General features: G+C 40.6%; 1 protein-coding gene across 15 annotated transcripts in view; it reads left to right on the plus strand.

Annotated features, from left to right (window-relative positions):
- TENM2 (teneurin transmembrane protein 2) overlaps nt 1-12,087 on the plus strand; it is a 704,879-nt gene that overhangs the window by 178,644 nt on the left and 514,148 nt on the right. For 3 of the 15 annotated variants that reach the window (XM_081899090.1, XM_081899093.1, XM_081899095.1), the window contains exon 1: nt 10,449-10,818. The exons of 11 other annotated variants lie outside the window; for them this stretch is intronic. The gene's annotated coding sequence lies outside the window, so the exon portion shown is untranslated. Of the gene's footprint in view, nt 1-10,448; nt 10,819-12,087 lie in introns of those variants that run through there. One more of the 15 variants, XM_081899096.1, reaches the window with a different exon arrangement.

The following is a 12,087-nucleotide window of genomic DNA, read 5'->3' on the forward strand; positions in this document are numbered from 1 at the left end:
AGCACCCTGGAGAGTCCTAGTGGCTCAAAGAGGAGACCCACTCCAGAGCCCAAAGAGAACGGCTTGCAGAGCTGACGTACAGGGAGGCGTCTTCCCTGTGGCTCAGCTCTGACAGTCCATGGAACAGCCTTGGCTCTTTGGCACAAGCAGGAGAGACAGGGCAGCTTGCAGAGCTGATGCGCTGGGCTTCTTACCATGCATTAGCTGTTAGCCTGGAGGCTGAAGAGCCCTTCTGTGCCTCCAGCTCACAAGGAGACCTTCTCTGGAGCCCGTGGAGGATGTCCCCTTCATGTTCCGGGGAGGGTCTCCTTGTGAGCCACAGGGATGAGGTGAGAGGTGCTGGAACTGTGTTCCGGCACGTTCCAGCTCAAAAAAGCCCTGCGAAGACTGATAAAGACTTTCCTTTCTTGTAGGAAACCAACAAGAACCATGAATGATGGTAGAACCTCTTAATAGAATTCCTACCCTTTCACAGGTTGTGAAGCCCAAAGTTCTATGTCTTTATCAAGTAATGCTATGACTGTGAAAAAAAACCAAAGAATAAATGCTTCCCATAGAGACCTTGCTTGCTTGTGTGAATTGTCATATTCAGAGTGTGCCATGCTACATATACATTCCTCCCCAAACACTCTATAATATATGTCAGGGTTTCAGGGAGAGAAGAGCAGATGGGGGAGGAGACAGAGAGCGAGGGGGAAGAATCCCAGAGAGAGGAGGAGGAGGATGACGATGACCAAAGGTCGTCCATGAGTTTGTCCAGTGAGTCAGAAGACTCCCAGAAGGGAGCCCCCCTGGTCAGACCAAAGGGGGGCCAAGGGGGAAGCAGGGAGGAACAGGGGGGCGAAGGGAGAAGCCTCAGTAGGAGTAGGACACAGGAGCCAGCTTCTCAGCCGGAACGGAGTGAAGGGGGTGGAGTTACCAGGGTGTCAGAGGGAGCAGAGCGTGAAAGAGACAGGGGGAGAAGATCGGAGCAGGACGCTCAGCCGGAAGGGGTGGAGAGTAGCACCGGGAGCAGTGTAGCGGTCGAGAGAAAGGTCAGAAGCAACGTACGCGCGCCAAGTTCAAAGGTAGAGGCGCGCGGAAGTGAGGAGAGCCCTGGGGAGGAGCCCGGCCCCAAAGCGAGAAGGAGGGGGGCGGAGGCGTCAGAGGATTCAGCCTCGGGCAAGTCCCGGCGAGGGGGAACCCAGGGGGGCAGAAAGACCCTGCGGAAAAGGAAGGAGAGGAAGAGGTGGTCCAGCACAAGCCTCTTAAATTGGTGCAGAGGCGGGACAGATTCAGAGGGTACTTCAGCGATCTAACGGTACAGACGTAGAGTCACAAAGATGGAGTGTAAACGCAACCATGATCTTCAATAAAGACTTTCTGTAAATAAACCGGATTGGAGTTGGGTCTCTTGTGAGCTGGGACCAGACGGGTGGCTCTGACAGTATATATCTAAATAGTATTTAGATTTTAATATTTAATAGGTTTATATTGATGCTTCCTTACATTAACCTAAAAGTGGATGAATTGAATAGTTTTTTTCTGTAGAAACTAGGTATAGATTAATATGCTAGTCAACTATAAATGCAGAGAACAGGGCATCATGAGTAGGTTTATAATCTTGGGTGATTGCCAACAATAGATTTTGCTTGCTATTCTTCAGTGGTTGTATTTATGAAGTGAATGCATTATCCTCAGATGTGATTCCATATATTAGGTGTAGAGAACAACTTAGCTCCTACGCAAGTGGTATGCATGATATTCATGCACTGGTCATCTGCCAGACTGTTTTGTGCTACTCATCCTGTTATTAAACTGAAACTTGGGGGTGATTTAAGAGTGTGTGATTGTCTCTTGAAATAATTGTGCATATAAAGGGTACAGAAAATATTTGCTAAAGTGAAACTGCTTTTGAGAACGTTTAAATTGCAACTGAATACTAAGGGTGCAAATGGCAGCACATAGACCCACTACATAGAAGCCAGTATAGTCCACACTGCCAGTAGTATGGCCAAGCCATTCACTCTAAGCAGAGAACCTCCTCCAGAAGCAATTAGAATGACCAAAATGTGTTTCAGAGATTTCAAGCTAAAGTATTTCTTTTCAAAATAGTTTTTCACCCATGATTTCTGCATCTTGGCTTTAGTTCTGTTAAATAAACCATGACACAGTGTAACATATCATGTGTTATTGTTCACCTGAGGTTGTATTTACCTAATTTTAAGACCCGCTAAGGAACAAATGATTGCTATTATGTCCTGATATGTAAAACCACAGAATTCAAAGAGGGTGCACTTTCTTTTTACCATGACTGTATTTGTTATTTTATAGAAACAATATGATCTGTGTTGGTGTGTGTGAAATTGATATCTTCCAATGCGGCATACATTGTCTTGCCTTGAGATATTTCACATTCACTTATATGCATATTACGGAATTTCAATTGCAGTATTGGTGGATTTTATTGCCTATGAAAATACTGAATTTCAGGCTTTATCCTATTCCAGATTCATAACAGCTTAGTAGTAAATGGTGAAATGTCTATGTTCTTCAAATAAAATATTCACAAAATTGCATGAATTGGACAGATACTCATCCTAAGGCTGTTTAGTATACCTCAAACTTTTATCTACCAAGATTCCTAGAACCTAGACAAGAGCTCAGCTGGTATAACATGAGACTCTTAATCTCAGGGCTGTGGGTTTGAACCCCACGTTGGGGAAAAGATTCCTGCACTGCAGGGGGTTGGACTAGATGATCCTAATGGTCCCTTCCAACTCTACAATTATAGGATATTATTAAGTGTGTTCAACTACAAGACCATAATGGAGATGGGTCATAGCTTAGCGATAATGCATGCTTGGCGTGCAGTAGGTCGCATGTTCAATGCCTGACATATCCAGGTAGGGCTGGGAATAGGAAACCCCTCCCAAAAAACACCTCCTGTCTAAAACACCGGAGAGTTGCTACCAACCTGAGCAGACAGTACTGAGCTAAACTAACCAATAGTCTCAACCTTGTGACGGCATTTTGCATACTCACCCTCATACTCCACTATACATATTACAGCGGTACCTCGGGTTAAGAACTTAATTCGTTCTGGAGGTCTGTTCTTAACCTGAAGCACCACTTTAGCTAATGGGGCCTCCTGCTGCTGCTGCACCACTGGGGCCCGATTTCTGTTCTCATCCTGAAGCAAAGTTCTTAACCCGAGGTACTATTTCTGGGTTAGCGGAGTCTGTAATCTGAAGCGTCTGTAACCTGAAGTGTCTGTAACCCAAGGTACCACTGCATATTGTTATGGTTACTGCACTGGAGATCCTATATTTGAAAAGGAAATCCCATTAACTTTCCTGCTTTTGCCTCTCACTCTCCTGTTAGTCTTATGAGAGCTCCTCAGGAAGTTCATCTTTCATGTTTCCCTGTCACAATGTTTCAGTTGCAATACTTCATGTCAGCCTTCAGTATGTCACTGTGCGCCATTTTCTTACAACCTCTCAATAAAGTTATGGCATCTGTTCACCTGAACATTTATCCTCCCACTCACACCTACTTCCACCTGCCTACTAAAAAAAATATAAAAAGAATAATTCACAGGAATCTTTTTTCAAAATATAAAAATAATGTACTCAGTGAATCTGGCTGTGACAAACACAAGCTTAATCAGTAGTTTTTGCAAATAATTACCCTTTTAATGGATTCAATAAAAATAAAAATACACAAATGGGAAAATGTCCTCAAGAGGCAAAAGAATGCTAACTTTAAGCCCTTTAAAAGTTGGAGACATGGTTTTTAAAAATTCAGCATTTTAAAACAATAGGTGGAATTCCTTTGCAGGATTAATTTGCCATCCCATTTGTTTTACTAGTCCCTTAAGATCAGTTTATCTGCCAATGTTATGCTTCATTCTTAAATGCTGATAGCCTTCCTGAAATAGTGTTTCTGGGAATGGAGTTTCAAAATAGCCTTTTTGATTCTCCATGCTGACTGAGATAAATGTAAAATTTTTACAATTGTAAATTACATCCTAGGTTAGTTGACTTGGCTTTTTTCACTCGTATCTGTGGCTTAGACATGGTAAGGGGAATAGAAATGGTGCAACCATGATTTCTATTACAACTGTAAAAACTGTATTTTCCTTAAATGAATATATTTTACTATTCAAAAATATAAATACACTTCAGTAAAAATATAAAGGACATGGGAAATTTAACTTCCTTTTATACTATTTTTGAGATTTTAAAAGGCTGGGCAAATAAAAAAAAACTACTTAATTTGGCACCAACAAGAATGCTATCTTAGTGCTAGTCTTACTTCCTTTTGGAGGGTATTCCAAAGCCAGGGTTCCCCTGCCAAGAAAGTCCCCTCCAAACTGAGCCTAGGGCTTGCCAATTGGAAGGTCGGCGGTTCGAATCTCCACAATAGGGTGAGCTCCCGTTGTTCGGCCCCAGCTCCTGCCATCCTAACAGTTCAAAAGCATGTCAAAGTACAAGTAGATAAGTAGGTACTGCTCCAGCGGGAAGGTAAACGGCGTTTCCGTGTGGTGCTCTGGTTAGCCAGGAGCGGTTTAGTCATGCTGGCCACATGACCCAGAAGTTGTCTGGCTCCCTCGGCCAGTAAAGTGAGATGAGCACCGCAACTCCAGAGTCGTTCGCGACTGGACCTATCAGTCGGGGATCCCTTTACTTTACCTTACATGGGTAAATACATAAAGCACCTCTCTTACAGACAGAACTCAGATAAGGGTCTCATTGGAGACCTTAATGTACAGGCAGCTTGATATATGCAAAAATACATATTTGGGTCCTTAGCAATTGAGGTCTTTAAAGGTAAACACAAGCATTTTTAATTGAGTTTGGAAACAAATAAAAACAGTGTAATTCCTTCAGAATAGATGTAATATGATTCTATCTAGACAAACCAGTCAGAATTCTGTGCTAATTGCATCTTCCGAATCAGCAGCCACATGTGCAATGCATTGCATTTATCCAACTGAAAGGTTGAATCACTATAGCCAGGTTATTTTTGAATCACTATAGCCAGCCGAAATTGGCAAAAGGTGATCTAAGGCTACTTGGATCTATAATTACAGTGTTGGAGTTGTATGCTTATTCCTTTGGTGGGAATGCAAACCCGCCAGTACTATTTGCACACCCAGTTCCTAGTCCTGGGAAGCACCTACTCAACTTGTCAGGGTTCAGCTCCAGTATATTGATCCTCATGTAGTTCATCACCAAGTCCTGACAGTGGTTCAGCATTTCTACAGCCTCACCTGATCAAGGTGACAAGGAGAAATAGTTGCCCTGTGACACCTAACTCCAAATTCCCAGGTTATTTCAACAAGGCATTTTATATAGATGTTTTTTAAAAATGGGTGATTAGATGGAAACTTGTGGGACTCTACAAATCAAATGCCATGAACTGAGCAAAAACCAAAACCAATCTTACCTTCTGAAACTGACCTTGCGCATATGTACAGAACCAACTGATTTTGAAAATTATTGTCTTGTGTCCTTATTTCACACTTGACCCTTCTGAATGGATATTGCAGTGCAAAAGTGATATTAGTGGCTTCATTCCAGTGGCGTAGCATGGGTTATCAGCACCCGGGGCAAGGCAAGTAATTTGCGCCCCCTAACCCATGGATTTGCGCCCCCTAATCCGTGGATTTGCGCCCCCTAACCCGTGGATTTCCCTAACCCCCAGATGTTGCGCCCGGTGCGGCCGGCCCCCCCTGCACCCCCCACGCTACGCCACTGCTTCATTCACCCATAACACTAGGGTCATGAGGATAAATCTATACAAGTCCCCCTTTCCTGTCTGATGTAGAATTGTTTTTGTTTACACATGTAAACTTCTTAAAACAAAATGTAGTAGAGGGAAATGCTTAATCACTGTGGTGCTTGCAAATCTTAACCAGGCAGTTCATTTGATAGTTTAACCTTTCCAGTGTAAATTATTGTTTGAGATACACCATTTAGCCTTCTGTAAAAGTGTTTTTTCCCCTACTTGCCTGAATGACAAACACATGTCACATATTTTATTTTATCCTGGGGTTACAACACAGTGTCTGTATAAACAGATGTATTTTATACCAACATCATAAATAACAGAATTCAGATACTAATTAAAATATTATAGCAGGAGAATCTAATATTTCACTCACACTACCCTGCTTAATGTGTAAGTATAACAATAGTGTAAATGGGATTTCAATTCAAGGAATCTACTTGAGGTTATAAAAATCTTACAGGGAATGGGAAGTAGAGTGGCTGAGCTCTGCTGAATTAGATCCTATTACCCTGCACTAATTAAAACTAAAGTTTCTAGCATGAAAGAGGTCCAAGTGACAGTATTTTAATAAGCAATGGTTGGTTTGTGATACATAATAGTTACAGCATACAATCTTTCTGTGCTAACCTTATCGTACTTACTAAATGCTTGTACAGTAGTACACACTTGTAACAGAGCCACATATTATCTTAATAAGAAGTATAAAGCTAGGATTAAATTTCATTCATCTCTTTAGCTAATGCATTTCTAAAATCAAGTTAAATAAGCAGTTGGCTGAGCACACAGGTCACGTTAATAAGTTCTGAGTCCAAGATTTAAGAAGGAGAATCTCTTGATTCCTTTATGGCCATTTGAGGATTATATAAAGGGCTTTATAACCATAATTTGCTTTTCTATTTAAACAAGGAATGTTTATGAGTAAATATAGTCTCAACTCCTATAGAAATTATAATATTTAGCATTAGTATTAACCCAAATTACCTTCCAAATAGTAGATAATAAAATATAAATCTTTTAAAATATGTACTGTATCTCATATTTCTATGTTGCAATCTTTTATTGCAAGCAACACCCAACACAGCATAGAAAGCAAAAAAAATCCTAAAATAAAAATGTCATGATTAAAATCATCAACAGAAATTTAAGCATGCATATGTGGCTTTCAAAGTGAAATTATAGAAATAATAATAATTTGCTAGTCCATATAGTTCTTTTTCCTCCTTAATATTCAATATTCCCTTATGGATCAATTCTTCCAGGCCCAGAGTACCTTCTGCAGGGTGCTAAACTGAATTGATAGTGCACAGTAGAGGTTACAGTTTGACACTGTAAATGCTCCTGCATGCCACTTTTCATTAATGTTCCAAATGTGGATATGTTTGCCAGTGCAAGATTGTAAGATATGTTTAGTGGATAACGGCTGTTCTCTGTAAGGTATTACTCCTTTCAGCTGCTTATGATTTGATTACAGTCAAAAAGGCTTTCACAGTAGCCTTAATTATAAATGGAGCATAGTAATCTGAAACCTGACATCACACAAACTGTAATCTTCCTCTGTCAGCATCAATTTAAAGGCATTCTCCTTCCTTCCTACCATTCTCATCTCTACCCCCCCCCCATTTATTTTAAATGCTGATTTGATCTTTCTGCTTAACTTTTTTTTCTTTTCGGGGTGTGTCCTACAATAATCCTTGTTTTCATTAGAATATAGGGCAACACACACAAAAGTACTATTATCCTTAGGTGGGCACTCCCAGAATTTTCCACCATTCATTAAGCGTGTGAACTGTTCTGTCAATATTTATGATGTTAGCACAAGCCCTTGATTGAGTTACAAACTTGTATTCAATTAGGGGGCATGTAATTTTGTAAATATTAAAAGCATAAAATGACAAAGGTTTTCCATCTGTGGTACCAGTCCTGCTCCATGTCTACCCAAATAATTTTTCCCCAGGATGATCTTAGATGATCTTACAACAAAGCTAAAAGGAAGAGAAGAAATCAATGACAAGCTCTCTTTTCTATTTATGTCACCCTTTCACATTCAGCATTGTGGTTAGAGCAGCTTTAAGAATGAGTTGAGTATTTAATGGAATAGCAACAATAGTTGATGTCAATTGGAAATGAAAAGGACTAGCATAGAATTTAATCTATATTATCCCAGAAATTGGTCAGAGCATGCCCCAACCTCATTTTAGCCTTGAAAGATAGACCTGTAATAGTGTGATATATAGTTCTCCAGACATAATAGATAGAGGGTAGTCTTTCTCTGTGTTGTGGAGGATTGCTGAGAGATTGCAAAGAAGAAAAAAATAAAACATCTTATAAAATAGAGAGAGTTCTGGAAATGATGGAACATTGCTGGAGGAGAAGGGAAGTAGTGCTCCAGGTATTCACAGTATTTTTAAAATTCCTACAGAAGTGCTGTCGTGCTTGTATAATATGACTAGTGATGTAGTAGAGTTGTCCTCAAGTTTCCTGTTTAAACAAACACTGTTGATTACTAAAATAACACTAAATTATTTTAATATAAAATGCAATTAAGATCTAGGGCCTCTAAGAACAGTCAACCATCTTATCAATATCTCTGGGAGACAGATGGCCCTCCTACAATTATTAACTCTTCACTCTCCCAGTGGAGTTGCATGCACTTTACTCCAAGGAAGTACTTGGTGTTTGTTGCCACAGGTTTTACAGGCACCATCCAATAGGTACCCAGCTGCTTGTGTAACCACATTTTACAGAGCTTTCTCTACCACAATGGTATTGCTGGTGGTGGTGGTATAATTCCCCAGTGTCAATGTATTGCACTTTCAACACTTAGGAAGCTCACCATTTTCATAAAAATACACCCTTGGCAGAAGACATCTGGATTCCCCATAGTGACTGAGTAACTGCTGCATTTTAAAGCCTCAAAAGGAACACCATTTTGGTTGTACTATGACCCATCAGCCTCCGTCTGGGCAGCCAGACAAAAGTACCTCCCCTTGGATCCCTTTAACAGATACCCTGATTCCTTGGACCGGGGTGGGGTGTTCCCAACTCTCTGTCCGCTTAGACTCAGGATCCAACCTAATGGCTTATCCATCACTTGAGTCGACCCCAAACTAGTCACATCTGCAACCCCAATCCCTAATGCCACTGCACACATAAAGCAACCAAACTTCATTGCCAGCTGACAAAAACGCACCAAATTGGGTCTGTATAGAGCCCCATTGTCAAATCTGATGCCAGGATGCCAAATGATCTGGTCCTGAGTGCCAACATGTGCTGCATCACCTTGTTCATTGACTCATGTTCCAGCAGTTCTGATCACAGAATTGTCATTACTGGGTGCATTGTGTACAATGCCTTGAGGTCCAGTGCTGCTGCGAATGTGAGGTTGATGCCTTTCTAGTTTACCAGGTTATTTTCACCTAGCTGAATGATCGGGGCATCTGGCAGGCTCACTACTGAATTGCATGAGGTCAGATAAGGCTTCAGGCCTTCCCATGTCATACCCCTTCGACAAAGCCATGTAATATGGCTTCAGCCCATGTGTTCAGGCTGAGATGTTGGCCCCATGGTGTTTGTGTAGCTTGCATCCATATCCAATATACAATGTTGTGATCACAGATCCACACAATCCACAGATCCACACACTCAACAGCAAGCTTTTTTAGCTCCAGCCATGCTTTCTCACCTTCTCCATTTTATCAGGAATGGGTGTTTGGGTCATGGAATAACCAAAAGAAATAAGTTATAGGGATATAATTGTATAACAAATGTCTCTTTAACCCTGGATCTAGAAAACAGTGGAATTTTAAATGAAGCAAGTAACAAACATTTGTCCCTAGGATGTAGGTTGTAGGAAAATTGAGCAGGGGGAGTAGGGAACAGAAAATTGAGCATAAGGGGGGAGAGAGCGTTTCTACCTGAAGAGCTATAACACAAATAACATGCTGACTTAGTTCACATGATCAAATCCTTGTTTAATATGTCAGAGTACACACAAACTCATATTTAGGACAGTATGGGTGGATCCCTCACACAGGGTGCCAAGTCTAGGAGGTGCAAAATTGAGAAGACATAATTTAGACGATCCATTTCGGAGTGCCAAATTTTGGGCTCCCACAGAGCATCATATGCAGATACTACATTTGAGTGGGAAAACAAGCTAGGAAGCTGCAGTCAACCATTTTGTGCAAACCAGGAACTGTGGATAATGGCCTGCAAACACCCAGGAAGTGAAAGCCAACTTTAAATCATGGTTTCATATCTTAGCTTGTTTAGAAACCATTAACCATAGTTTCCTAATTCACACCTAACAGGAAGCTATACGTAACTGCAGCATCGTGGTTTGCTTCTCCACTCACGTGAAGTGAGTAGCAAAGTAAGAGCTCAAGCATATCCTGATTTATTAAGCCAAATTTGATCATGCCATTGTGTTCATTGTAACACTGGAAGAAAATTATATATTACGTGTGGACTGTGTCTCAGAACATTAACATTGACAACCATGACAGAGCAGGCAGCCAAAGCCTATTTAAACTAGAGGAAGATTATTTATATGCCTTGCTGCTCACCTCCTACTGCTTAACTTCCTGCTTGGTCTAAAATGCCAAGCTTTGGCTTTAACAGAAGCATCATGGGAATTGTAGTCATCACCACAGGGAACTCTGCTGATTATCAGTGCCCACAGCTGCCCTCTATAGGCCTACAACCTCTTGTTTCTGTGCACTGGGAACAGTGTCCAAGGCAAAGGGAGGGCCGGGAGAAAAGAACAGCATTCCTTATTAACTTGAAGAGGAAGACAACATATGGCTAAATAAGAAACAGGTATTTCAGCTGACAAACCTAAGCCTAAACATTATGTTGGACTGAGGAAAATACCCCGAGGCTGATTACAGGCCTACTCATTCACCTGCGTTTGCCTCAAGACTTCATATGACTTTCAAGTCAGGGGATTTCTGCCAGTTCTGCCAGTATTTACCTTGATGAATAGTGAGAGAGGGGATTGAAGAAGCTTAAGCTTTATTCCTTACCTCCAGCCTGAAGAAACAGGTACTTTTATATATATATAAATGGGACATCGGTTATTATTTGAATGATCTGATTGGTGGTGTTGGGTTGGAGCTGTGCTACCCTGTTTTGTAGTGATTAGTCAGCATGCATGAACATGCTGCACATTCACAATAAACCACAATAAGTGTTTGAAAGACCCTTTATAAATGAGATATGGAAACTCTCTCGGATTAAACCATTCTTTAGACTAATGCATAGTATTACAATAATAACTGGATCCAAATAATTTGGGTCCCAAATAATTTAGACCCAAATATATGCAGGATATCAGAGACAACCCTTGTCCAAATTCCATGTTTAGGAGAAGTACATCACACGTATCTACAAAAAATATGAGGCCTTTTCTATGATGGTGCCACAACTGTGAAATACCCTGCTGATTGTGGTACTCCTGGAACTTAAACTATTATATCTGGCACCAGATTAAAACCTGTTTATTTGCTCATGTATTTTAGATGGTGGTGTTTTTAGTTAGTTGAATGCTTTTATTCCTCTTAATTTTATTGTATCGCTGCTTGCGTTTTATATTTGTGTCCCACCCTGAAAAGTATTTCTGGGTATAGGTCAATTTATAATAATTTAAAATAAGTATATAGAACTGAGATGCTTTAAATTCTGTGCTCACAATGCACTTATGTGCTGTATTTTTAAATTGGTAGAACTGCTTGAAAGGAAATTTGTTAACGTGAAGTAATAAAAAGGCTACTTTACATTTCCATAGCTTCAAAATATTAGGAAAGATACATTTTCTTGAAATAACAAGTGGGGATTTGATACGAATTTTTTTAAGGAAAGATATCTGAAGGTTTATTAGCTTGACAATTTGATGCTACTCTTGGGGACTTCACGATTCCTTGTCCATTCCTTGACACTCTGAAGTCCTTGTTGTGACATGGGCTACAGGGTCCTGGAAAGTGCATGCTTTGCATAAGTGTGACACCAGGTTTGATGTCTAGCATCTGCATTTTATTAATTTGGGAAGAATATATTGGTTTGATATTTTCAGCCATCAAATGGCAGTCAGAACCATTATAATGTGATAGGAAAATAAATGATAGCTTTGTTAAGATTTACTTGGTAAAAGACGTGCCCCATTGTTCTGAAGCCTCCTATAGCAGCTCAGCCCTTTATACTGTGCTTTCCCCCCTGCAGCCAGACATTTCTACTCCTTTCTTATTATGGTCTCTATGTTCTTCTGTATCTCCAGCAGAACCGAAGAACATGTTCTTCAGAGAGGTGGTTGTTGTT

The sequence above is a fragment of the Podarcis melisellensis genome, assembly GCF_964234715.1.
Source record: "Podarcis melisellensis genome assembly, chromosome: 2".
In the NCBI taxonomy this organism is placed as follows: domain Eukaryota; kingdom Metazoa; phylum Chordata; class Lepidosauria; order Squamata; family Lacertidae; genus Podarcis; species Podarcis melisellensis.